Source organism: Vicugna pacos, chromosome 16 (genome assembly GCF_048564905.1).
Source record: "Vicugna pacos chromosome 16, VicPac4, whole genome shotgun sequence".
Taxonomy (NCBI): Eukaryota; Metazoa; Chordata; class Mammalia; order Artiodactyla; family Camelidae; genus Vicugna; species Vicugna pacos.
The window spans coordinates 31,423,242-31,450,960 of record NC_133002.1 but is presented as its reverse complement, the minus strand read 5'-3'; the positions used below and the strand labels follow the sequence as shown (position 1 = coordinate 31,450,960).

Below are 27,719 nucleotides of genomic sequence, written 5' to 3'. Positions count from 1 at the left end.
ATTGGAAGAATCAGTATCATTAAAATGACCATAATGCCCAAGGCAATCTACAGTTTTAATGCAATCCTTATCAAATTAACCAGGACATTTTTCACAGAACTAGAATAAACAACCCTAAAATTTATATGGCATCACAAAAGACCCAGAATTGCCAAAACAATATTGAAAAAAAAAAAAGAACAAAGCTGGAGGAATAGCCCTCCCAGACTTCAGACAATACTACAGACCTACAGTAATCAAAACAGCGTGGTATTGGCATAAAAACAGACATATGGATCAATGGAACAGAATAGAGAGCCCAGAAATAAACCCACAGACCTATGGTCAATTAATTTTTGACAAAGAAAGCAAGAATATATGCTGGAGAAAAGACAGCCTCTTTAGCAAATGGTGTTGGGAAAATTGGATAGCAGCATGTAAATCAATGAAGTTAGAATACTCCTTCACACCATACACAAAAATAAACTCAAAATGGCTGAAAATCTTAAAGGCAAGATACAATAAATCTCCTAGAAGAAAACATAGGCAAAACATTATCTGACGTAAATCTTAGCAATGTTCTCCTAGGGCAGTCTACCCTGGTAATAGAAATAAGAGCAAAAATAAACAAATGTGACCTAATTAAACTTATAGGCTTTTGCACCACAAAAGAAACCATAGCAAAATAAAAAGACAACATATGAAATGGGAGAAAATATTTGCAAAAGATGAGGCTGACAAGGGCTTAATTTCCAGAATACACAAACAGCTCATAAAAATTAATAACAAAAAAACCCCCCAAACAACTCAATCCAAAAATGGGCAGAAAATCTACACAAGCAATTCTCCAATGCAGGCATACAAATGGTCAAAATGCACATGAAAAAAATGCTCAGAATCACTAATTATCAGAGAAATGTAAATCAAAACTACAATGATATATCACCTCACACCAGTCAAAATGGCCATCATTCGAAAGCCCACAAACAATAAATGCTTGAGAGAGTGTGGAGAAAAGGGAACCCTCCTACACCATTGATGGGAATGTAGTTTGGAGCAGCCATTATGGAAAACAGTACGGAGATTCCTCAAAAGTCTAAAAATAGACTTACCATATGATCCAGCAATCCCACTCCTGGGCATATATCCAGAGGGAAACTTACTTCAAAAAGATACAAGCACCCCAATATTCATAGCAGCACTGTATACCTTAGCCAAAACATGGAAACAACCTAAGTGTCCATTGACAGATGACTGAATAAAGAAGATATGGTATATTTATACAATGAAGTACTACTCAGCAATAAAAAATAATAAAATAATGCCATTTGCAGCAACTTGGATGGACCTGAAGAATGTCATTCTAAATGAAGTAATCCAGAAATAGATTGAAAAATACCATCTGTTATTAGTTATATGTGAAATTAAAAAAAAAACAGATAAACTTATTTACAAAACAGAAACAAACTCACAGACATAGAAAACAAACTTATGGTTATCTCGGAGGGAAGCGGGTGGGAAGGGATAAATTGGGAGTTTGAGATTTGCAAATACTAACTACTATGTATAAAATAGATAAATGACAAGTTTATACTGTATAGCACAAGGAACTATATTCAATATCTTATAGTAACTTATGGTTAAAAAGCATATGAAAGTGAATATATGTATGTTTCTATATGATTGAAGTATTATGCTGTACACCAGAAATTGAGAGAATATTGTAAACTGACTACACTTCAATAAAAATATATTAAAAAACATAATATTGGAAGTCCTAGCCACAGCAATGAGATGAGAGAGATAAATCAAATGCATCCAAGGTGGTAGGGAAGATGTAAAATTGTCACTATTTGCAGATGATCTGATACTATATATAGAAAACTATAATGTCTCCACCAAAAAACTGTGAGAATAAGTAAAATAATTTAGTAAAGTTGCAGGGTATAAGATTAATACACAGATATATGTTGCTTTCCTAAACACTAATAATGAATTATCAGAAAGAGGAAGCAAGTAAATAAATCTACTTAAAATCACATCAAAAATAATAAAATATCTAGTAACAAACTGAGCCAAGGAGGTGAAAGACCTATACTCTGAAAACTATAAAACATTAATAAAGGAAATTGAAGAGGATACAAAGAAATAGAAAGATATCCCATGCTATTGTGCTGGAATAATGAATGTTGTTAAAATGACCATAAATGCAATCTACAGATTTAATGCAATCCCTATCAAAATACAGATGGCATTTTTCACAGAAGTGGAGCTAATAATCCTAAAATTCATGAGGAACCATAAAAGTCCCTGAATTGCCAAAGCAATCTTGAATAAAAAGAACAAAACTGGAGGTATTATGCTCCCTGATTTCAGACTATATCACAAAGCTACAGCAATCAAAACAGTATGGCACTGGCACAAAAGCAGATATATAGCTCAATAAAACAGGATTGAAATTCCATAAGTAAACCCACCCACTTATGGTCATTTTATCTACGTCAAAGGAGGCAAGAATATGCAATGGAGAAAAGATGGTCTTTGCAATTATTGGTGCTGGGAAAACAAAACAGCTACCTGTAAATGAATGAAATTAGAACATTTTGTAACAGCACATACAAAAATAAACTCAAAATGCATTAAAGACATAAATGTAAGCGTGAAGCCATAGAACTCCTCAGGAAAATACTGGCAGAACAGCACCCTTTGACATAAATCATAGCAATATTTTTTTTGGATCTGTCTCCTAAGGCAAAAGAAACAAAAGCAAAAATAAACAAATGAGACCTCATTCAACTTAAAATCTCTTGCATAGCAAAGGAAACCATCAATAAAACAAAAAGACAACTTACTGAATTGGAGATAATTTTGTAACTGATATGACTACATATGGTTAATGTATAACTCATACATCTCAATATAAAAAACACACAACTCAGTTAAAAATGGGCAGAAGATGTGAATAAACATTTTTTCAAAGAAGATATATAGATGGTTATTAGGTACAAGAAAAAAAATCAACATTGCTAATGAGGGAAATGCAAATTGAAACCACAATGAAATATCACCACGTGCACATCAGAATGCCTATCATCAAAAAGTCTACAAATAATATATTGGCAGGGAAGTGGAGAAAAGGGAACACTTGTGTATTGTTGATAGGAATGTAAATTGGTGAAGACACTATGGAAAACAGTATGGAAGTTCCTTAAAAAACTAAAAATAGAACTACCATGTGGTCCAGCAATTCCACTCCTGGGTGTATATCCAATGAAATAAAAAACAATAGAGAAACATACATATACCCTGATGTTCATAGCAGCATTATTTACAATAGTCATTGTCTAGAAGCTACCTAAATGTTCATCAACAAATGAATGGTTAAGAAGACGTGATACACACACAGAGACACCGACACACACACACACACACAGGAATATTACCCAGTCATGAAAAAGAATGAGATTCTGCCATTTGCAACTGTGTGGTTGTATATTGTAGAAGAGTATTATGCTAAGTGAAATGTTAGAGAAAGACAAATACTGTATAATATCACTTACATGTGGAATCTAAAAATATAACGAATGAAATAACAGAAACAGACTCACAGATATAGAGGACAAACTAGTGGTTTCCAGTGGGGGAAGGAAAGGGAGGAGGGGCAAGATAGGTGTAGGGATTAAGAGATACAAATTGCTATATATAAAAGAGAAGCAACAAGAATATATTGTACAGTACAGGGTAATATATTTATTATTTTGTAATAATTTAAAATGGAACATAGTCTATAAAAATATTGAACTTCTATGTTCTACACCTGAAATTAATATAATGTTATAAATGAACTATACTTCTTAATAAATAAATAAAATTAAAAAGAATAGGAGAAAACATAAGTACACAACATGAATCAGAAAGAGGATATAATAATAGATATTAAAGAGTTAAAAATTTCCACTACATAGCAACAAATTATTTTCCTTTTTTATTGAAGTAGAGTTGATATATAATACTTCACATGTACTGTAAAGAAACTCAGGTATACATGTGTTCATGTATATCTATTTCTATCTAAATGTATCTATTCTTTTATAAATTTTTAAATTATAGGTTATTACAAGATATTGAATATAGTTTCTTGTGATATATGGTAGGTCCTTATTGCTTATGTATTTTGCACATGTAGTGTATATCTGTTAATCTCAAATTCCCAATTTATCTCTCCCCCTCCCTTTGATAACCATAAATTTGTTTTCTCTGCCTGAGTCTACTTCTGTTTTGTAAATAGGTTTATTTGTATCATTTTTTAAAGATTACACACATAAGTGATATCATGTGATACTTGTCTTTCTCTGTCTGACTTACTTCACTTGTTATGATAATCTTTAGGTCCACCCACGTTGCTGCAAAAGGCATTATTTTATTCTTCTCTAGGGCTGAGTAATATTGCATTGTATATACACACCTCATCTTCTTTATCCAGTTATCTATGGATGGACATTTAGGTTGCTTCCATGTCTTGGCTATTGTAAATAGTGTTGCTATGAACATTGGGGTGCATGTGTCTTTTCAAGTTAGAGTTTTCATCCTTTCCAGATATATGCCCAAGAATGGGATTGCCAGGACATATGGTAACTCTATTTTTAGTTTTTTAAGAAACCTCCTACTGTTCTCTATAGAGGCTGCAATAATTTACATTCCCACCAACAGTGTAGGGGAGTTCCCTTTTCCCCACATCCTCTCCAGCATTTATTATTTATAGATTTTTTTTGATGATGGCCATTCTGACAAGTGTGAGGCGGTATCTCATTGTAGTTTTGATTTGCATTTCTCTAATAAGTAGTGATGTTGAGCATCTTTTCATGTGACTGTTGGCTATCTGTATGTCTTCTTTGGAGAAATCTGTTTAGGTCTTTTGCCTATTTTTTGATTGAGTTATTTGTCTTTTACTGATATTGAGCTTTATGAGCTGTTTGTATATTTAAGGCCTTATCAGTTGCATCATTTGCAAATATTTTCTCCCACTACAAATGTTGTATTTTCATTTTGTTTATGGTTTCCTTTGCTGTGCAAAAGCTGTTAAGTTTAATTAGGCCTCATTTATTTATTTTTTCTTTTGTTTCCATTACTCTAAGAGATGAATTCTCCAAAATATTGCTGCAATTTATATCAAAAGGTGTTCTGCCTATGTTTTCCTCTAGGAGTTTTAAAGTATCTCATCTTATAGTTAGATCTTTTATCCATTTTAAGTTTATTTTTGTCTATGGTTTTAGAGAATGTTCTAATTTTATTCTTTTACATGTAGCTGTCCAGTATCCCCAGCACAACCCCTTAAATAGACTGTCTTTTCTCCATTGTATATTCTTGCCTCCTTTGTCATAGATTAACTGACTATAAGTGCATGGGCTTTCCATCCTGTTCCATTGATCTATGTGTCTATTTTTGTGACAGTACTATACTGTGTTGATTACTATAGCTTTGTTGTATTGTCTGAAGTCAAGGAGCGTGATTCCTCCAGTTCCATTCTTCTTTCTCAAGATTGTTTTGGCTACTTGGGGTCTTTTGTGTTTCCATACAAATTAATTTTTTTCCAGTTTTGTGAAAAATGCAATTGGTAATTTGATAGGGATTGCATTGAATCTGTAGATTACATAGGAACAAATTGGAAATTAAAAGTAATACATGATTTACTCAGCAAATATAAATTATTCTATTTAGCTCAAGAATTAGAAACTATGCAGAGTTCACTAATTTGGGGAGAATTTTTTAAATTTATTTTTTATTTTTTCCATCTTTTTTTGGATATTATTGACATATAACATACATAAGTTAAGCTATACAATGTGATGATTACATATATGTATATATTGCAGAATGTTTGCTACAATAAGGTTAGTTAACACCTCTATTCCCTCACATGTTTATAATTTTTTTGTGTGCTCTTACAAAACAGACTCCAGAGAATTCCTTTACCCCTTCTGATGTGTTGAGGACACAGTGAGAAGACAGTTGTAGCTCTCACCAGACACCAAATATGCCCACACCTTCATCATTTAATTTAATTCCCAATCTCCAGAACTGTAAGTAATAAATATCTGTTGTTTAAGCCACCCAGTCTGTGGCATTTTTGTTACAGGAGCCCGAATTGTCTAAGACAAGGACATTAATTGGAAAACTGATGAAATCCAAATAAAATCTGAAATTTGTTAAAAGTAACCTAACAATGTCAATTGCTTAGTTTTGACGAATGCACCTGGTAATGTAAGACACTTAAAATGGGTGAAGAATATACTAGAAATCTCTGCACTATCTTTGCAAACTTTCTGTAAAATTAAAACCATTCTGAAATTGAAAGCTTATTTAAAAAATAGAGATAATGTTACCTAACTTCCACAGATATTGTGATGATTAAAATAAGTAATGTGCTCAGCACCTAACACATACCCAATAAAGAAGAGCTGTGATTGAATTGTCTTTACCATGGGCTGCAGACATCTTTTCTCTCCCTCTCAACAAACCTCAATGTAGGGAATAGAGTAGGTGCAGTAGCTTTTCCTTTTACCTTGAGTCCCTGTCTCCCTTCTCCCACTTCTGTGAAGCCCCTTCCCAAGAAGACAGCAGCAGAGACTTCTTATACCACTACTATGACTTTTTAATAGCTTTGTCCAAGATTTATTGTCAACAGCTTAGTAACAGCTTTCCTCTATTGCCTTCACCTCCTTTTTTTTTTTTTAGATTCCACGTATAAGTGAGATCATGTGGTAATTTGTCTTTTTCTCTCTGAGTTATTTTCAGTTAGCATAATGCCCTCAAGATCCATCCATGTTGTCACAAATGGCAGGATCTACTTCTTTTTTATGGCTGAATAATATTCCATTGTGTGTATATGTGTATATATGTGTGTGTGTGTGTATGTGTATATATACATATATATATAAAGTTTTTACCTATTTGTCCATTGATGGACCCTTAGATTACTTCCATATCTTGGCTATTGTAAAAAAAATGCTGCAATGAACATAGAAGTACATATATCTTTCTGAATTAGTGTTTTTGTTTTCTTCAAGTAATACCCAGAATTGGCTGGATTATATAGCAGTTCTAGTTCTAATTTTCTGAGGAAACTCTACACTGTTTTCCATTGTGGCTGCACCAATTTACATTATCACCAAGGGTGCATCAGCATTTTGTTTTTTCCTGATTCTTGCCAACACTTGTTATTTGCTGTCTTTTTGATGATAGCCATTCTGACAGATGTGAAGTCATATCTCATTGTGGTTTTGATTTGCATTTCCCTGATGATTAGTGACGTTGAGCACATTTTCATGTGCTTGTTGGCCATCTGTATGTCTTCTTTGGAAAAGTGTCTATTCAGACCCTCTGCTCATTTTTTAAACAGATTTTTTTGCTATTGAGTTGTCTGGCTTCTTTATATATTTTAGATATTAACCCCTTATCAGGTATATGATTTGTAAATACTTTCTTTTATTCAGTAGGTTGCCTTTTCATTTTACTGATGATCTCTTTCCCTGAGCAGAAGCTTTTTAGTTGGATGTAGTCCTACTTGTTTATGTTTGCTTTTGGTGTCAAATCTAAAAAACCATTGCCAAGACTAATGTTAAGAACTTATCGCCTGCTTTATTCCAGGAGTTTTATGGTTTCAGGCCTTACATTCAAGTCTTTAATCCAATTACAAAATATAGTTTTTATATATAGTGTATGAGAGTGGTTTGGTTTCATCCTTTTGCATGTGGCTGTCCAGTACTCCCAACTCCATTTATTGAAGAGACTGTTCTTTCCCCATTGTATATTCTTGGCTCCTTGTGTAAACTAATGGACCACATTTCTGTGAGTTTATTTCTGGACACTCTATTCTGTTCCTCTTATCTATGTGTATGTTTTTATGCCAATTTCACACTGTTTTGATTACTATAACTTTGTAATATAGTTTGAAATCAGAAAGTGTGATGTTTCAGATTTTTTCTTTTTTTCTCAAGAATTCTGTTATTGTTTCATGCAAATTTTAGAATTTTTTTTGTTCTTTTTCTGTGAAGAATGCAAATGGAATTTTGATAGGGATTGCATTCAATCTGTAGAATGCTTTGGGCAGCATGGCCATTTTAGCAGTACTAACTCTACCAATCTATGAGCATGGAATATATTTCCATTTATTTGTGTCTTCTCCAATTTCTCTCACCAGTGTAATAGTTTTCATTGTATAGATCTTCCACCTCCTTGGTTAAACGTATTTCTAGGTTTATTCTTTTTGATGTAACTGTAAGTGCAACTGTTTTTCTAATTTTTTGTTTTTTTGGTGTGTGATCGTCAGCAAATTTACTCATGTGTTCATAACCTGAGTTTCCTCATCTTTCAAATGTGATAGTAATTCCTACCTCACAGTGTTGTGAGGACTCATTAAGGATATATATGCAAACACCCATTTTTGTGTCTGATACATAGTATGCATTGAGAAAGGACAACCATACTTCATGGATGCACCTAGTCAGATCCATAAAATGTTGGCATTGCTTGCATATGGAAGCATGATTTCTGTGAAGGGAGAGGTTACTATCTCTGTGCTATCTTCCAAGGGCGTGGGAAGAAAGAATTTCCACAAAAGTTCTGCAAAGCAGTGGTCTTATGTGGAAAGTCCTATGTGCAGAGTAGTGGATATGTTTTATCAGCAATGATATAGCTAGTAAAATGAATCCCAATTTACAGCTTTATGGTTTCTCCCATGTCAAGAAATCTTTCATTTTCTCTCTATTAAGTTTCATAACAGGAGGGACAGAGTCTTATTTTTTGATAGCTATTGTATCCCTATATGCCAGTACACTTATTGGTACGTAGAAGGTGCTCAATCAATCAATATTTGTAGAATGGGTGAGTGGAATGCAAAGAAAGTGGGGCTGTGAGAAAGGAGAAGTTGGCCTTGAGACCTTCTTAGGAGAAAGACCACACTCCAGCCCATACAGCTAGGGAAGGAAAATGTCTCTCTTGCTGTCCTTTTCCCCATCAGTTGGAAGCTCAGGGTTGTTGTTGTTGTTGTTAGAGGTGGTGGTACAAGGGGAAGAGAAAGTGGACTGCTAAGAAGCCTTTTTTTTTCATTTCCAATTTGAGAAGACCCAGTTGTCACTAGCAGCATCTAAGGGTACAAAAGGTTGTGTAGGGACCTCCTCACACCAGACATGGTTGTGAGGGGTTCTCACAAACCACATATCTCAAAGCAATGCACTACTGAGCTTCGGATCATCACATGATTTGTATAATTTCAGTTTCATAAAAATAGCTTTAGGATTTCCAGAGGGTTGCATGAGCTATCCCTCAAAGAAATAAATGTTTTCTGTTTTCCCTGTTTTTTCTTCCTTGCTTTTAGTAAAGTAAGTATTTCACTTGTTCCCAAGCAGTTACTGCGAGAGGATAGACACAAGGCTTTAGCTAAGCTATTTGAGAGGCATCTGTTTCAAAGAGCCTTTTAAAAATGTTGTGTTACTGGAAATTGATGGGCAAACTATTGTGTGCTTTCATTTGCTGGACATGTGCAGCCTAGTGGAACAAGACAGTGCTTTTCTTTGTGGTAATTGTTCACTTATTCCCTTGTTTTCTGTTTATTCCAAATTGCTGGAGGTTAGAGTGAAACAAGCCATTCAAGAGACGCAATTCATCAACAGTCTCTTAAAAACAGGAGAAAGAAACTAGTATTTATTAAGGGTTTATAATGTCAGGTTTTTACATGTAACTTGAAGTTAGCTGATTCCATAGTCTTCTTTCCACTTTCCAGTTATGAAGGGAATTTCTGTATGCACAGAAGACTTTACTGAAGGTTGAGGAGAGAGAGAGAGAAGAGTTATACCCCAGAAGTGTAAGCCCACCTGAAATTTACAATTAGATTTGCCTATTTTTGTGTTTCTGTTAGCTATGATTATGAGGTTGTTAGCTAAGCCAGGTCATGCTGCACATAGCCGCCTGCCAGCTCACGGATTCTTCTCTGCAGGCAAGACTTCATTTATTTAAGTGGTTTAAAATATATCATTATCCTTCATTTAATTACACACATGCTAACACATTTACTATGGGACAACTGTGAGAAGTATGTACTCCTTATAGATGATTTCTAGGAGCTCAGAGAGGTAAATAATTTAACTGAGGTCACACAGTTGGTTGTTGAGAAATTGGACTTCAGAGTGAGGTTTATCTAGCTCCAAAGTCTGTGCTCTTTTTGTCTTTCTCTTTGCATTTGTAAGTGTGATTGCTTTTGAAAGCAGCCACCAGAATTCCCAGGCTCTCATTTCCTCATAAGGAACTTTTGTCTTTGAAGTCACTGCTTGAGCAGCACTGCATTCCTTTCTTGGTCAGTCACCCAGTTACGCACTCAGTTAGCACAGCTCCTAAGTGCCTCCTACTGAGTGATAAGCTTTGTACAGGATGCCAGATGCCCCAAAGAATCCAGAAATTGCACTGTGAAGAAAGGAATCATGGGAGGGAGAAGATAATGTTGTTCTGAAGAGTTGGTCTTTTTTTTTTGATTAGCAAAAGGTCAATTCATCTAGCCCACCACCCCTGCCTCTACATCAGACTCTGCATAATCAGAACAGGACAGATGAGAGGGGATCTCAGTTCTTTAGAATTTTTAGTCATGCGTTATCAGAAGAGGGTACAATCAGCCAGTGAAGAGGGTAACTCAGGGTAAAATATGGAAGCTTTGATTGGAGTAGGAGCCAACTTCTTGGGTCTACCTAAGGAAGAGGGCTCCATAACATGCATTCGCAACTCCCCCTCCCACTGTGTATCAGGACTTGACATCAACCTGTCAGGCATTGCCTGGATTCTAGTCCCTTCTTCATCTGTTTCAAGATCCTGTACAAGTTGCTTTGTCTCTCAGTGCCTCAGTTTTATTTGCAAACCAAAAATCTTCAGAACTCCTGATATTTTCTAACTTCTTCACAAGTTTTAGAGACGAGGACTCTTGCCCACTATTGACTGGCAAGACTTAGTGCTCTGTTATATGGAGGCACTTACTTTGCTCTCTGTTTGGTTCTTAGTTCTGCTCTCATTCCCTCGTTGTTGCTGGGATGGGCTTCTTGTTTCTCTGCTGGACTCTCCATCTCTTCCCTCTTCAGTTCTTTCTTTGTTCTCTGATTGACAAATGATGGAGAAACAGGTATGTGGTGGGAATTGGAGCTGCCTGTGGCTGAAGGAGGCTCTGTTCAAATCACCACAAAGTTCTTAAACTGGGTGCCTGTGTAAGTATTGATTCTGATTTTATTTTCTCCTTCTGGTTAGGAATCTTAATTGAACTGCTGGCAACTGTGATTACCAGGGGCTCACTCCTATTAAGCCCCAAACACACTTTACTGAAATTTTTGCACCTAGTTTCAATTAGAAGAGAAAGGTTACAAATTTTATATATAAAAGTAGATATTGAAGAATTCCTCTGGTCTGCTCCAGGTCATCCAATTCACAGCATTTTATGAGGGTAATTCTTTCAGAAAGAGATTTTTCATCCCATGGAAGTAACTTTTATGAGGTATGGGGGCCAGCTGGGATGTCAGCATGAAAACTTTTCTTTGGATAAAAAGCTGATAGGAATGGGAAGAGGCAGCCAGACCTGTTTCTGTCCTGCTGGGTTTGAGGGGAGAAAGAGGCTGGTAGTGGTGTGGTCCTATGGACACAAGCGTGGGGGCTGCCAGATGCCTGGAGAGAATCTGCTTTCTGTTCCCTCCTCTATTCTCTTTCACTACCAGAAGGAAACAAGCCTTTATCTTAATGACTAATTATCCTAATGAATAAACCATCTTAATGAATAAACCATTCTAACTAATAATCATACAAACTATTTCATTTAATTCATCCAATAACTATTAAGTTATTAATACACTGTAAGCCAGGTGATGGGTATCCAGTGGTGATTCATCTGTCTCAGGGAGCTTAATTTTTACAACAACCATTTGGTACTGTCCTGTCTAAGACTTGGCTTGCTTTCTTGTTGCAAAGCTTGTAAGATCTTTGCTTCTAGAGTAAGATGTGTTAGTTTGGATCGTTCAGGAAGCAGATGCCAAGATAAATTAGACATGAAAGAGATTCACTGAGGGAACCACTGATGAGGGAAAATGGGAAAGGAGCCAGAGGAGGCTGGGAGAGCCATTAGACTGTGGTGTAGGTCTGACCTCTATGAGAGAGAGAGGAAAAGATAGGGAGGAAGAAGACTGCAGTACAGTTCTAAAGACATTTCAACCAGGTTGATGGGGAATCTCAAGTCAAAGTTGCCCATGAGAAGAGTCCAATATCTCCCAGAAACAATCCTGCCTTAGTACCGCTGCCATGCTTGGTCACTGATTAGAAGTAGTCCCTGCGTGTGTCACTTTGTGTCAAAGTGGTGATGACAAATCAAGACTACAATGAGGTATCACTTCATCCCAGAGAACTTATTTGAAGAAATTATAGCTGAAAACTTTTCTAAAGTGAGGAAGGGAATAGATATCTAGGGAAGCACAGAGAGTCCTAAACAAGATGAACTCAAAGAGGTCCACGCCAAGATACATTATAGTTAAAATGGCAAAAGTTAGATAAAGAGAGAATCTTAAAAGCAGTGACAGAAAAACAACCTGTTACATTCAAATCATAAAAGAACTAGCTGTCTTTTCAGCAGAAACTTAGCAGGTGAGAAAGGAGTGGCATGATATATTCAAAGTGATGAAAGTAAAAAAATCCTACAACCAGAAATAATCTACCCAGCAATGTCATCCTTCAGATTTGAAGGATATAAAAAGTTTTACAGATAAACAAAAGCTAAAAGAGTTCAGCTCCACTAAACTGGCTTTACAAGAAAACTGAAAGGAATTTCTCTAGGTGGAAAAGAAATGACCATAACTATAAGTATAAAAATTATGAAAGTGAAGATCTTACTGGTAAAGACAAAAATATAGTGAAATACAGTGATGCTAGGTTGACACTATAAGCTAACAGGAAGGTTAAAGACAAAAACAGTAAAATAATCTATATCTATAATAAGTAGTTAAGGGATACAGAAAGCAAAAAGATGACTTCAAAAACATTGAACACTGGGGTGGGGAGTGAAAATGCCCGGTTGTTAAAATGCATTTGAAACCATAAATCAGCAACTTAAAACAATCATATATATAGTGCTATGTATGAACCTATGGTAACCACAAACCAAAAATCTGTAATAGATTCACACACACACAAAAGAAGGGAATCCAAGTATAACAATAAAGATAGTCAACAAATCACAAGAGAAGAGGGTAAAAGAAGAAAACAACAAAAAAGAACAACAAAACAATCCCCAAACAATTACAAATAGAATAAGTACATACCTATCAAAAATTACTATAAATGTAAATGGACTAAGTGCTCCAGTCAGAAGATACAGAGTGGCTGAATGGATAAAAAGTAAGACCATATATATTCTTCCTAAAAGAGACTCACTTCAGACCTAAAGACACACAGAGACTGAAATAGAGGAGATGGAAAAAGGTATTTCATGTAAATGGAAATGAAGAGAAAGCTGGGGTAGCAATACCTATATCAGATATAACAGACTTTAAGACAAAAATGGTAACAGGAGATAAAGAAGAACATTCCAGATTAATATAGGGATCAATCCAACAAGAAGATATAATAATTGTGATATATACGTACCCAAAATAGGAGCAGCTAAATACGTAGAAGAAATATTAACCAATATAAAGGGAGAAATTGATAGTCATACAATAATAGTAGGGGACATTAACTCCACACTCACATCAATGGTCAGATCATTCAGAAGAAAATCAACAAGAAACACTGGCCTTAAATGAGAGATTATCCAGATGGAATATATGTATTCATAAAATATTCCATCAAAAAGCAGCGGAATACACATTCTTTTCAAGTGCGTCTGGAGCATCCTCCAGGATACATAACGTGCTAGGTCACAAAGCAATTCTTAATAAATTTAAGAAGATGAAATCATATCAAGGATCCTTTCTAACCACAAAGACATGCGACTAGAAATCAACTATAAGAAAAAACTGAAGAAAACAAACACATGGAGGCTAAACAATACACTAGTCAACAACCAATGGATCAGTGAAGAGATCAAAGAGGAAGTTAAAAAAACACCTGGAGACAAAAGAAAATGGAAACACAATGATCCAATGATCCAAAAATATATGGAACAAAGTAAAAGGAATTCTAAGAGGAAGTTTATACTGATAAAAGCCTACCTCAGGAAACAAGAAAAATCTCGAAAAAACAATCTAACCTTATACCTAAAGGAACTAAGAAAAAGAAAAAACAAAACCTAAGGTCAGTAGAAGGAAAAAATCATTCCTCACTTTAATGGGAATGTTTTTATTGTTTTACTGAAAAGAATGATGTAAGTTGCTCTTGGTTTATTATGTTAAGGAAGCACCTTTCTTGTGCTAGTTTACTAAGAATTTTTAACTCTTCCTGTGCTTGTCTCCCTGGCTTCCTGAAGCTTTAAGTGAAGAATTCCAGGCTGGCAGAATCCTAGCACCTGGCTAGGCCAGAGCCCACATCCCCCAGGAAAGGCAGGGAGACTGAATCATTTCGCTTTGAACTTATTGCTCCCAGCTTCCTTTTCGTTCTGCCACTCTCTGGAAGAATTCTGTCATTTTCCATTTGCTGTCCCTGGAAAGCTTGGTACTAAGGAGGAAAAATAAAGAACTACAGGGGCAGAGAACTGCTTTTATCTCAGCTGACACAGGTAACATGAGATTTACCTATGGCTGTGCTCACCCTTTCTGTCTTTCCCCTGGAGGGAGTTGGGTGATTCTAGCCAGTGCTGGAGACCCCTCATACCATTGGGTGATTTGTGCACCCAGGGCTAACAGTGTGGTGTTCAGGGGAACTGTGCAGGTGGCTTTTCCTATAAATCATTTTCTGGGAGACAGAATAGTGGGAAACCTATCTTCTATAAACTGAGGCCTCCTTTATGGAGCCTTCCTGTATCCTACCCACATGGACCATGTTAGCAAGTTTGACCCTTGCAACATGGTGATCTCTTCTTTGCTGACTCAGGGAAAAACTGATTTGTTATAAAAACAGTTGGATACAATGGCCCTTATGATTGGCCCAATTTAAGGGTGACCTTCAGCCTTCCTATCACAGTGCTGACCGGCAGCATCAGCAACCCCCAGGGCTTGTTGGAAACACAGATTCTCAGGTCCCGCCTAGACCTACAGAATCAGAATCTGTATTTTTCACAAGCCCCGCAGGTGACTGCCATGCAGATGAAGATTTGAGAAGCTCTAGTCTAAAACAACTTCGCTGTACATTAAATCATTGGGAGAACTTTAGAAAACCCCTCCACAGTATTCAGGTCACACTGTAGACCAGTGGTTTCAACTATATTGATTTTGTCTTCTTCACTCCCCACATTTCCCAATGTCTGGGAATAATTTTGGTTGTTACAACTGGGTTGTGAGCTCTGTTGGTATCTAGTGGGTAGAAGCCAGGGATGCTGATAAACTTCTTTCAGTGTACAGGATAGTCCGTCAAAACAAAAAATTATCCATTTCAAAATGCTAATAATACCAAAGTTGGGGAGCTCTGCCCTGGAATTTCTGAGGGCAGAGTCCAAGCATAACCAATGTTTCCCAGTTTTCCTGGTGTTAAGAACTCCCTGGAGTACTTGTTAATCATAGATCTCCCCAGGCCCTTCCATGGATGATTCTCAGGAATTGGGTCTGGGATTTGGCTGGGATTCACAATTTTAACAAGTATCCCATGTGATGCTTATTATTGGGGCAGTTTGGAAACACTAGCCCAGGCCCAGGGTGGGCAAGATGCCAGGTTATATGTTAACTATATAGGCAAAGATGCCAGTTAATATGGGGAACCTAACCCTAAAGAGGTGCTGAAGTTGAGTGCAGGATGGAGATATGACTTGGGACCCAGTGATGCATTCTCAAGAGCTAGGGTGGAAGTGAAACCTACACTGCTTATTGAGCATTTGGCCTGCATCCTGTCCCTCAGCTATGTGTATGTGACTCACCTTGCAACAGATTCAGAGGCATCAGGTGCACGACAGAGATGAAAATAATACAATGCCTAGTATTCATAGTCACTTGTATAGATCCTGGCCTTTTTGTTGTGCTGATTAGGGTAGAGGTTGGAGAGATTAGAAGGAGGCTGAAGAGTCCTGGGATTTACCAGGAGAGTGTAGTAGTGAGGGACAGCAGTGATGAGCAAGGTAAAGGCATGTTATTTTTCACTATGTGTACTTTTCTGGACTACAGATTGGAATTTTTTTTTGAATATAACATTGTAAAATGGCCAGTAGTTGGTCCTGTTGTACTCACAGTTGAGATGGTTTTGTGACCCAAGTCCTGGTCCTCTCATCTTCTTACCTTGAACTCGCTCCCATGCAGGTGGATGATGGACTGGACTTACAGATCCAGGAGGCCCAGTCACTCACACAGTAGCCCTGTTTGATGGACAGTTGGTTGGGTTGGTTGGGGAAATGGGGTGCTACAAAGAGGAGGGGAATCAGAACGAAAGGCTGAAGCACCTCTATTGACTGTTCACATTTACTTCCCCTGGTCTCGAGCTGTTCCTAGTTTGAGACCCATGACCTTTCCAGTTCTGAGAAGCCCTTTATATATTTGAAGTTTAAGGCTGCCAGTGAGGTTACATCCCCAGCACGCCACACTCCAGCTATCCCTGGAATACTAGGAGGTGTTGGCTCTTGATTGAAAAGAAAAACAAAGGTATTGTCCATGCTAGGATCCTGATACCTTGATTTTATTGCCTTAGTAGAGGACTTAAACTGGTTTCAAAACCAAGAGCTCAAGTAATTTACACCAGGAACACCAAGAGTAGAGATGTCCCAGCTGCTGGTGAAGATGCATGAACAGGTCCCACCAACCTACATTTTGAAAAATAGAACTTTATTAAATTAAAAATAACTATCCTCTGGTGTTCAGGTTGAAGCAGAACTATGAGAGCTTCTACAACTTAATCTAGGTTGTGGACAGAGATGAATGATGAATAAAAGACAGGCTTGAAGATGGTCTGCCTGTCTAATAGCCAGTGATGCCATTTGGCACATGTCCTCAGCCTGACCATAGCTGATGAACAGGATCCAGCATGACCTTCAGGTACTGGGACTCCGCTGTTCATCTTGAGAACAGCTTCAAACATGTTTTGGGGCTGTAGTTGGCTGAGCCACTTATCAGAAAAATCATGAATTGTCCATGACAGCAGAAGTCCTGAGAACCTAATTTTCCGAGTTACACAAGATGAGTTTGTGGCCAGATCTGTCTAGTCCAGACATCTATTCAATATTCCTCAAGGAATTTTTTTCAGATTGGAAGTCCCTTCTTCCCAGATCTGCTTATCCATACTCTCTGAAGTTCATCTCCTATTTCCCCCTAGTCTCTGACCCTATAATGGACCTCTAGACAAGGAAGGGGTGTTCCAGGAGTTTAGTGCCCTAGGGAGTTTAACTTCCATTTGCCCTGGAACCATACCGAGCCCAATCCATTGACTGTTAAAATGCATGTCTATTTCCACCATGTGGTAGACGTTACCTCACTCAGATGCCCTTCAAGGAAGGACTTGCCTCTGGCTGTCAGCCTCTTCAGGCTCTGCCACTGCAGGCCAGCTGTCTCACCTGAGGCAGGCTGTATCTGGTGACTGTGAGAGGTGAGCTTGGACATTCTGGCCTGACGTGGATACCACGCAGGAAGGACTTATCACCACCTACATTGCAGACTGGCCTTTTCCTCTGTCCAAAACTGCATCTTCCTCCTTCGCTTTTGTAGGTGATAAACCCCAATCAACAACTTTTGCCCCAGCATCTGCTTCTGGAGAACCCAACCTGTGACAGGCCAGGTATTGCTATAGAAGAACGTATGCCCCATGCTAACTTTCTGAGAAAGTTGGTCCTGGTTGATGTCCAGCTCCCAGTGTGGAGGTGGTAGTGCCTGGCGATAAAGGCTATTTTGTAGGAAAACATATTTTCTTACCATGACAGTGTTCAATGGGAGTGTGGTCTGATTGCTGTAGCTGCCCCCTTGGTTACTAGCACATGAGGTGGGCTTCCTGGAACATTCTCCTAGTGCAGGAAGATCCCAGAACTGAACAGAAGGTCATCTCTGACCACTTTCTTTTTTGATTCTGTTTCAGCCCTTTGTAATTGTCCCAGCCTGTATCTTGTTTCTTCTTCCTTCTGTGAGCTGTTTGTCACTTCAATTTGCAATTTCAACATGAGATGAGGAATTTCCAAGTAAATCTGGGTTTAGTGAGACACATTAAAATCCAATTAAAGAAATAAAATAGTGAACGTTGAAGCGCTTATGAGAAGTTGTTGGGGGTTGGGATGGGGATTAGCTTGAGCTCACAGAATAGCTGAAAATTACCCACAGGAGATGAACTCCACAGTGAAGACTTAGAAGGCAAAGCTGAAAATAGGGGAAATTACAGGTGAAAGTCTGACCTGCTCAGTAGAGAAGATGTGAGGAACAGGTTGCAAGGGAAATGCATTTGATTAAAAAGCAGCTTAACCTCTGGAAGAAGCTTGAAATGAAAAAAAAAGCAAAACAAAACAAAACTGAAACTATAGAGCTTCCCTGAAACGCCACGAGGCAAATCAGAGAATGTGCTAGTAAAAGTGCTTGTCTGAATGTCTTCCCAGGAGCTCTTAGAAGAATTAAATTAAGCTCGACAGCACTTCTTGAGACCCTGCCCTGCTCTAGGGACTGTGCTAGGTGCTAGGGATACGATGCGAATGAGGAAAGCACAGATCTGCCCTCAAGCACTTTCCGGCTAGTGGGAGAGATGTCCCCACTCCCCTGCCCCCACAGGCGTGAGCCTGGGCTGATTCAGGCTGCATTTTCTCTGGTGAACAGGTGGGTCCCTGGGTATCTGGAAGGAGTTGCTACAGATATGAGAGGTTTTGAGTGCTGGTTGTTTTGGGGAGAAAGAATGACGTGGAGAAAGAATGACATGTAGAAGCAGGACTCAGACTAAAGTGAGGCAGTGAGGTGTGCACCTCATTCACAACATTTAAAGGGGTGCCAAAAAACCCAGTAATTGAGATAAATAACATTGTAATGCAATATTTAAAAACATAAAAATCAATGCAAAAAAGCATAAGGAACAAACTATGAAATGTTTAAATAAAGACAGGATCAGTGATTCCTGGTTTGTTCTCAGGCTCCGGGCTTTAAGGTGGCATAGATGGCATTCTTACTGAACCTGTCTTTGTTTAAAATTTTGTCATCTTAGTATTTTTGCATTAATTTTCATTTTAAAAATATTGCATTATTTAACTTATTTACTGAGCTTTTTAGGCATCCTATTAAAATTTGCATCCAAGGCCAGCCTTAGCCCCATTGGGGCAGATAGATGGTGTTTGTCCTTAGGGTGGCCCCATAGACGTGGTGTTCTGGAATGAGAAGTGTCAGCTTGCAGAGGAGGGACTGTTTTTAATGAGGAGGGACTGTTTTTAATGGGATCTTGTAGGATTTGGGAAGCAGAGCAGCTTTAGGACCAGGGGTAATGTGTGATGGAGCATTGGGCGAGGGCATTTCGCCCTCTATGGAGGGAGCCAGGGTGGCTCTGTGTGCTAGGAACTGAAGGGGACACAAGAGCATGCAGGCCCTGAAGGGTGGCAGCTCTGGGAGGGCAGCCTCCTTGAAGCACGGCCCTCATGCAGACTGTGCAGTTTATATAGCTGTAGTTCTTAAAAACGTAGTGGGCACGCAGTGTCCACTGAGCGAAAGAATGAATGCAGTTTGTGATACGGACTGTGATGTGGGAGACCTCCTGGCACCCGAGGAGGAGACTTGGCAGAGATCCTGCTAACTGCAAAAACAGCATGTCTCCCAGCCCGTCAAGTACAGAAAGTGCTTTCCCACTATTTTTGTTTGTTCTGGTAAAATATACATAATGTAACATTCACATTTTAACAATTTTTAGGTGTACAGTTTCAGGGACATGTAGGTACATTCATATTATTAAGCAACTATCACCACCACACATCTCCAGAACTTCTTCTTTTTTTTTTTTTTATGGGGGTGGTAACTAGGTTTGTTTGTTTATTTAAATGGAGGTCTTGGGGCTTGAACCTAGGACCTCGTGCGTGCTAGACATGACCTCTACCAGTGAGCCATACCCTCCCCCCTAGAACATTTTCATCTTCCCCAACTGAAACTCTGTCCTCCTTAAACAGTAACTCCCCATTCTCCTCTCTGCCCTGGAAACCACCATTCTACTTCTGTCTCTATGAAGCTGACCAGTCCATAGGCGCCTCAGAATAAGTGGGACTGTGTGGCATTTGCCCTTTTGTGACAGGCTCCCTTAGCATAGCATCTTCAAAGTGCTTCCCTGTGGTAGCCCTTGTCAGAATTTCCTTCCTCTATAAGGCCTGAATACTATTCTACGGGATGTATACGCCACATTTTGTTTATCCACTCATCTGCAGATGGACGTTTGGGCTGCTCCCACCTTTTGGCTGTTGTGAATAATGCTGCTTTGAGCAAACTCCAACTTCTTTCTCTTGGAGAAATAAAAAGGAAAGAGGCCCCGGCAGAGTGATACCTTCACTGATTCAGCTTTTCTCTTCCTTGCAGGCTTGGCCTGGACAGGGCTGGCAACTTCCCTTTGCACACTTGGAGGACCTGCTGTGTTCCAGGTACTTTGTTTGGTGTTGCAGATGCACAATCAGCCTAGACATGTCCTTCCCCTCAAAGAACTCCCCTTAGTGTGGGGGCAGATTCATCAGCAAATGATTCTACTTGTATCTAGATTTGGTATGAGAAGCAATTGCTTCTGTTTATTATTTTGGTCCTTGAATGAACGGATAACTCCTGTAAGGGGAGCAGGTTTAGCTAGAGTGGGTATTATAAGAAATGTGAACTGAAAGGAGATTTTGGAGTCTCAATCAATATCTGCTTCTGAATTTACAGACCATTCAAGTTAGGTGGGTAGCTGTAGTAATGTGAGGAGGTAGTTCCACTGCTGTGACAGCTGAGTTTGGCATTTCCTTCCTGCCTGGGAGTCAGGGAGCCAGAGGGCTGCCGTGGAGGGGACTCTGTCCATGCATCGTGTCCCCGTTCTCGCTCATAGACAGTCACGCCTGTGTCCTGAAAGGAGAGGAGTCTCAGAAAGTCCTTGAAACCAGGAGTTTGCTGGCTGCTTTCACTGGACTGCTTCATGGCTGAGGCAAAACCATCTAGCCTATTAAAAGTCATACACCCTCTTTAACGTGGATGATAAAACTTTAATTAAAGTGGTGATTAGAAACGCAGTAGTAATGACCACTAATAAAGAAATTTATAGGGATCAATAGCTTTACAAAGAGCAGCCCATCCAGTTGCTGGCAGGCTGCTGCAGGCAGCCCCGGAGTGCAGGCTCTGCGCAGGGTGAAAGGATTAAGGGAAGGGTTTACTGGAATAGAGAGATAACATAAAAAGCAATTTATAATGTGTGACTCCGAGCAATGAGCTGGGGAAAATGGAAAGCTGTGATGTGAATGGAATTTGTTGTACCTTTGCATTATGAACGAGCTTTACAAGATTGCTGGCTGTAGGAAAGGGTTTGGTTACTTGTGTGTAAATGAGTGTTATCTGCATTGTTTTTCTTTTCTGTTGTGGTCCACGTATCTTAAGGTGAAGGGAGGCAGGAGGAATAAAACCACGTCTGAGACAGCCTTTGGCAACTGATGCCATACTAACATCAATAGTACGAAAGCCAGAGTAATGATAATAACAATAAAAACTATTATCATTATAGGTAATAATGAGGACCTAAGTGCCAACCACGTTTGTATTTCATTTTCAATCCTGTGACTCTCCTGCCAGGTAAATAATATCACCCTACCTTTACTAAATAATGTAGAGGATATATACTGAGAATCCAGGAAAGATTTCCTGGAGGGTGATTTTTAATTTGGGCTCTGAAAGGCAGTGAGATACTTGGTTAGAGCGTGTATACATGCTTGCTTGCATGCGCGCGTGTGCGTGTGCACACACACAAACACACCCTCCAAATTCTCTTCCACATCCTACCGGGCCATATGGGATCTGGTCCCTGCCCACCTCTCTAGTCTCACCTGTCTCTATTTTGTCCTTCTTTATCCAGAGTGGCTTTCTTTCTGACTCTCAAACATGCCAAGTTCTCTCCTGCCTTGGTTTATTTATATGGCTATGCCTCCTCTGAAATACCCTTCTCTCAGATCTTTTCACAGATCCCTTTCCAGCCTTCAGCTCTTAACCCAAATGTCACCTCCTTTGAGGGGCCTTTTCCATCAGCCTCGGTTAACCTCCTCTTTTTCCAGTCCACTCTTTTCCCTATTACTCTATGCTGTTTTCTTGATTGCACTTAGCACCCAAGAGTATTTCATTTATTCATTTTCATATGTTGGGAATTTGCCTTCCTCCACTGAAATACATACTTTTGAGAGGCTGTATCCTAGGTGTTGGGATAATTAACACCTTGCACATAGTAGGGGGCTCAGTATATGTTTGTGGAGTGAATGAACAAAGGTTATTTGAAGAGCCTGTGTACCCTATAAAGCAATGCAAGATTCCTGTTCACCTCTAATTATTCCTCTCGACTCCATGTTTTCCCTGTCCCCAATTTACTCTTTGAATACAAATTTCATAAGGATTTGGGCCACACACAGAAAGGCTTAGGAGGAAACACTGTGTAATCCAGTGATTTTAAGAGTCCCCAAGTCCTAATTAGCATGGTGGATGGCGATGATGCTAAATGAACTGTAATAGTCCTATCGGGTTAAAACCCAGCTTGTGTGGGGCAGCCCAAAATAGACTCTGCTCTTTTTGTCTTTAGCAGGCAATCCACAGAATCTCCAAAGGTGTATCAAGGCTTAATAGACAAATAGCTTACTTGGCAAAATTGTGCAATGAGAGAGACGCTTGCAGACTCTCTGGGGTGTGGCTTCCGGATATTGAAGTTTCTTTCAGGTGCACTTGGGACCTGGATAGGTGGTTTCAATTAGAATTCAATTAGCATCAACCAAGGTGAACTTCAGGGACAACCAATTCATCCAAAGTGCCTCTGCCCCAAATCCCTCCCAGTCCCTGGCTCTTTCAGGGCGGTTCTGAAACAGAGCTCTGTGTAAGCACAGGCAGAGAAAGAAGGGGGTGGGAGTGGGGTGGGAAGGGACAGACTGGAAGTTCAAAATTTGTAGATGCTGACAGGCATATGTAGAATAGATAAACAAGACTATACTGTATAGCACAGGGAAATATATACAAGATCTTGTGGTAGCTCACAGAGAAAAAGAATGCTACAACGAATATATGTATGTTCATGTATAACTGAAAAATTGTGCTCCACACTGGAAGTTGACATAACATTGTAAAATGACTATAACTCAATTAAAAAAATGTAAAGAAAAAAAAAGAAAAAGAAAGTGGCTCTTGATTCAGTTCAGTGTGGAGCTGGGAACACTTAACCATCACATCCATGGCCACTGCTGGCTAGCTGGCCTGTCCCTTCCCAGCCACCCTGTCTGACTCTGCACTGACCCTTCAGGTGGTTGGGCCTGCCCCAGGTCACGCGGTCGGCAGCATGTAAAAGTGCACTTCCAGCACCTTCTCACCATTCACGGCCATACTTCTGAAACAACTGTGGCAACACATCTCATAACAACTTGCTGCCGGTCTTCCTGACTTCTGATTTGAGTACTGCCTCATTCCTAGACTTGACTTGGAAATTGCCTCTCACTGTTTTTGAGACCAGTGCCTCTGGGTTTTTCTTTGTGTGATCCTAAATAAATAACTATAAATAGGGGTGTGTGCGTGTGTGTGCGTGTGTGTGCGTGTGTAACTCTATCAGTGCAATAGGGTTTTGAGGAAGAAGCCTGGTCCATTTGCTCTAGTGGGGGTTTTGGCTCCAGGGGAGCAGGTTGCCAGGAGGACTATTTACCTGGGATGGCATGGACTTTGGGATGTCAGAGAAGAGTATTTTGAAATTGATGGTTGACTCTTGGGAAACCAAAATCAAGTCTCACCAGCAAAGAGAGGGGGAAAACTGTAAACCCATCCCTGGGCGAAGTTCTTGGCATTGGTTAGAATTTCCCCTTGAAAGTGAGTCTCCTCTGTCTTGAGACACACATTGATTATTTATTTTCTTGAAAATAGACAATAAAACATGTATTTCATGTTCAAAAATAGAGACATGAAAAATATTTTACAAAGATCCAAATCAAGCTTCTAGAAATAAAACTACAGTGCAGGAGTTGAAAAATACACTGGCTGGAAAAAAACAGCAGGTTTGATATTGCAGGAAAAAAATCAGTGAATTTAAGAGATAGCTATATAATTATACAAAAGAAAACACAGACAGAAAAAATAATTAAAAAGAGAGGAATTCCACTTCTATTAATAGGCTTACACATTTATGGATAACATATTTCAGCAAAGATGCAAGGAAATTTAGTGGATAAAGCATAAAAATTGTGTTGAAATAATCTGATCTCCATGGAGACACAAATTGATTATTAACAAGGAGAGAGACTTTGGGATGGTGACACTCATATATCTTCCAACCCTGCTTCGGAGGGAAACTTGAGGCTGCCTTCTTGGGCATAGAGTAAAACTGTCTTAAACCTGGTGGAGAGAAGGCTCTTCCCCCTGCATTTTTGTGGGAACATAGGCGTGTTGGGCTAACAACTTGGGCAAAGATTTCCTTGTGTGAGTAGCAGCATCAGCAGGACAGGGAGGGGGACCCACAGCACAAGGCAGAGAATTTCAGTGGCCAGGAGGGGATGCAATCTTCACAGAGCTTGCTAGACGAAAGGATCTCAGAGATTGTATGGGGTGAGGGCTTAAGGTCCTACTGGACTGCTTAAAAAAAGAATTTAACCATGGCTTCTAGAGATTTCTTAAGCAAGTTTGGCATCATAATTAGTGATGTATGTTTTTGCCTTTTCTTTGGATGGGGAACTCTGTGTACACTATAATGCCTGCACAGTTACTTGTGTGAGAAAGACATCAAAAAATAAATACATGTGAAAGGCATCTGATTTAGGTCTGAGCTTTTCCCAATTACACACTGCTTGAGAAAACTCTCAGCCTGTGTGAGAATCCAGAGAACCCCAAATGCCAGCTATGTATCTTGAAAAGGCGAATCAGCTCTTGAAAGAGAGACAGAGAGCAAGTTTGGCAATTGAAGAGGAAGTGTCAAGCTGGGCAGGCCCAAGGGATCTTGTGCATTAGCAGTATAATTGTCCAAATTGGAGCCTCTGGCTGCCAGCCTGGCCCGGCCGTCAGGTGATCAGGAACAGCACCCTGACCCTTCTGTGCTGCCACAGAACCCTCTGCCTGAGGAGCTGGCCAGCCTAATCTGCTCCATGAACTGAAGCGGGGGAGGGCACCTGTGGGGACTGGAACTTCTCTATGCAGGATGGGAGTGCAGCCTCCAGGGAATCACGTGCCCTCCAGGGAGAAGGTGCTTTCATCCTGAAGTCCTGGAGCAGAAGAGGGTTGGCCTGACCTCAGGCCAGCTGGGGTCTTTAGTGAGGGCTGACAGTTTCATTTACTTTTCATCACCTCTTATCCCATGAAGGCCCAGTGTGTGGTAAGGTCACCAGCTCAGTGTCAGATGGACTTGGATTTGAATCCTGGCTCTGCCACGTGAAGTGGGATGACTTGGGTATGTAGCACTCTTGAGTTTTAGTTTCCTCATCTGCAAAATGGGGAGAAAAAGATGAGAAGGGAAAGTGCATTGGTTGTGATGGGCAGGGAGGAAGTGGTGTCCCCTTTCTCATCTTACATGTCTTGTTACCAGAGCTGGCTCACGTGGGGAGGTGCTGTTTGGCAGGCTTCTGCCTTCTTGCTGACAAGTGTCCTGTACTCCGTGTTGTTTACTCCTGTTCAGGCACCTTCTCGGGCTCCTGGCCTCCTCTGTGGAGCTCTCCTTCCTACTGCCCCCATCGATGCTGACGTATCATATCTTGCATTCTCTCAGGACCTTAGTCAAAACCAGAAATTGTCATCCCATGTCTCTTATTACATTTTCCTATAAGGAGTGAAGACTTCAATCTTTAGGCTAAAGGTTAAGTGATACTCATCTAAGTCTGCATTGGCTTGTGGGTGGCTCTGAGCCCACTGACTGTCAGGCAGGATTTACTGACGGTCTGGGGTCCATGACGTTCAGAGGCAGAAACCTCCTCTCATCTCAGCACCACTGCTCATTCTTCATAGCTGTTACTGTGTTGGTTTCATGTCCATCTCCAGTGTTACACGCTGGGGCTACTGCTTTCTGGTTCTGGATTCCAGTCCTTAAGCAGGGGCTCTGATTCCTTTCTGGATCTTGTCAACCTCTTCCCCTGAAAGTCAGATTCTCTTCCTAACAACTCACCATCAGATGAGTTGTGTTCCTAAGGGACTCACTCCCAGGCCCTGTGTATTGCTGCTGTCTGTTCCATGCCCCATGCTCTGGGTTGGTCCCTTGCATTGCAGCTCCAGCCAATCAAGCCTGGGACCACCAGGTCCTGCTGAATTGTGGCTTCCCACTAATGGTTTCCCCTCAGGGGCCAGCTCTAATGCTGAGTCATTACTTTCAGTTCCAGGCCTTTTCATCTTGGCTTCCCTCTGACCACATGTTCATGGGGCTATGAGCCCAGAATGCCTCATGCTCATACCTCGTGAGTAAGTTCAGAAGCATGTCCTGCCAATTGTATTGATTTATGATTTGTATCCACTCCCTTTTACACATACTTTCAAAAGGCAGCCTTCAATAAACAATACTTAAAATAGTCTAAAATTTTTTGTAACAAAAACAAAAGACTGAATCACTAAATGGAGGACAGAAGTCAGAGGGACACTAGAATTCCAGTTTAAGGATATTTTTGTCCTTGAGCACCAACTTTTCAATTGAGTTTTCTAGCCAGCAAAGCAAAAAAGAAAACATGATGAGTTTTTTCCAGCTAATGGTGGCACACTAAGATCCTGCAAGTGTTTAATTTTATATTTTTAGTGATATATGATATAATACACTCAGTTAAGATTTCTGGACATTCTTTTTTTTTCCTTTTTCAGTTTTATTAGGTAGAATTATTACAGTTTGACTGCACATATTCATTATATTGCATGTAAATATATACAGCATACTGCACTTTTTTTTTAGTTTACATATATGTACTGATCATTGTTTCTAAGAATAGATTAGAGTTTTTTTTCCCAGGTTAAACTCAAACTTTTATTTGGAAAAAGTAAAGGTAACATATGAGTGAACTTACATCATGTGATATAAACGTGGTGAGAAAGGATGAAATTGTGAAGTTATCTTTACATTTGGCACAAAGGTCAGTGGTAGGGCAAGAATTCCTTATTCCTGCCTCCTGCCAAAACCATTTCTATTCTGTGGCAAGTTGTGCAAGTTAATGGCTTTTTAGAACTGGACTCTCTGGGCTAAAGGGAAAAGGAGGCAGAAGAAGAGCAGAGGGACATATTAAAAAATCAGCATTTTAAATGGACAAATGAAACTTCATTTACTGTAAGAGAGTATTAAGATTCTATAAAGTGATCCCTAAGTGTCAGATTTCCTCCATGATTTAGACATAGGTAAATGAACCTTCTTTGCATGTAAAGCCTATTGAAAAAGTACTAAGTCATTTCAAATGTGATTGTGGAGGCTGATATTTAAGTAATCTTATTTTGTTTTTGGTAAATACATTAAATGTTTAAGAGTCAGTGATATAGCCATTTCTACAATTTTGTTAATGAATATGTGTTTTCTGT

The 27,719-nt window shown here is 39.4% G+C and overlaps 1 long non-coding RNA gene across 7 annotated transcripts; it reads right to left on the bottom strand.

Moving 5' to 3' along the window:
• Positions 1-9,659: 9,659 nt before the first annotated feature.
• LOC140686066 (uncharacterized) lies at positions 9,660-26,641 on the bottom strand. Of its 7 annotated transcripts, none has more exons than XR_012059519.1 (8): positions 25,750-26,641; positions 25,527-25,662; positions 22,858-22,947; positions 17,973-18,238; positions 16,305-16,473; positions 10,999-11,114; positions 10,340-10,437; positions 9,660-9,796 (listed from the first exon to the last, which is right to left on the bottom strand). It is a non-coding gene; the product is annotated as an uncharacterized lncRNA (long non-coding RNA). The 7 variants fall into 7 exon arrangements; XR_012059518.1 differs by having other exon boundaries at positions 16,305-16,429; positions 25,750-26,640; XR_012059522.1 differs by lacking the exon at positions 17,973-18,238 and having other exon boundaries at positions 25,750-26,636.
• Positions 26,642-27,719: the final 1,078 nt, after the last annotated feature.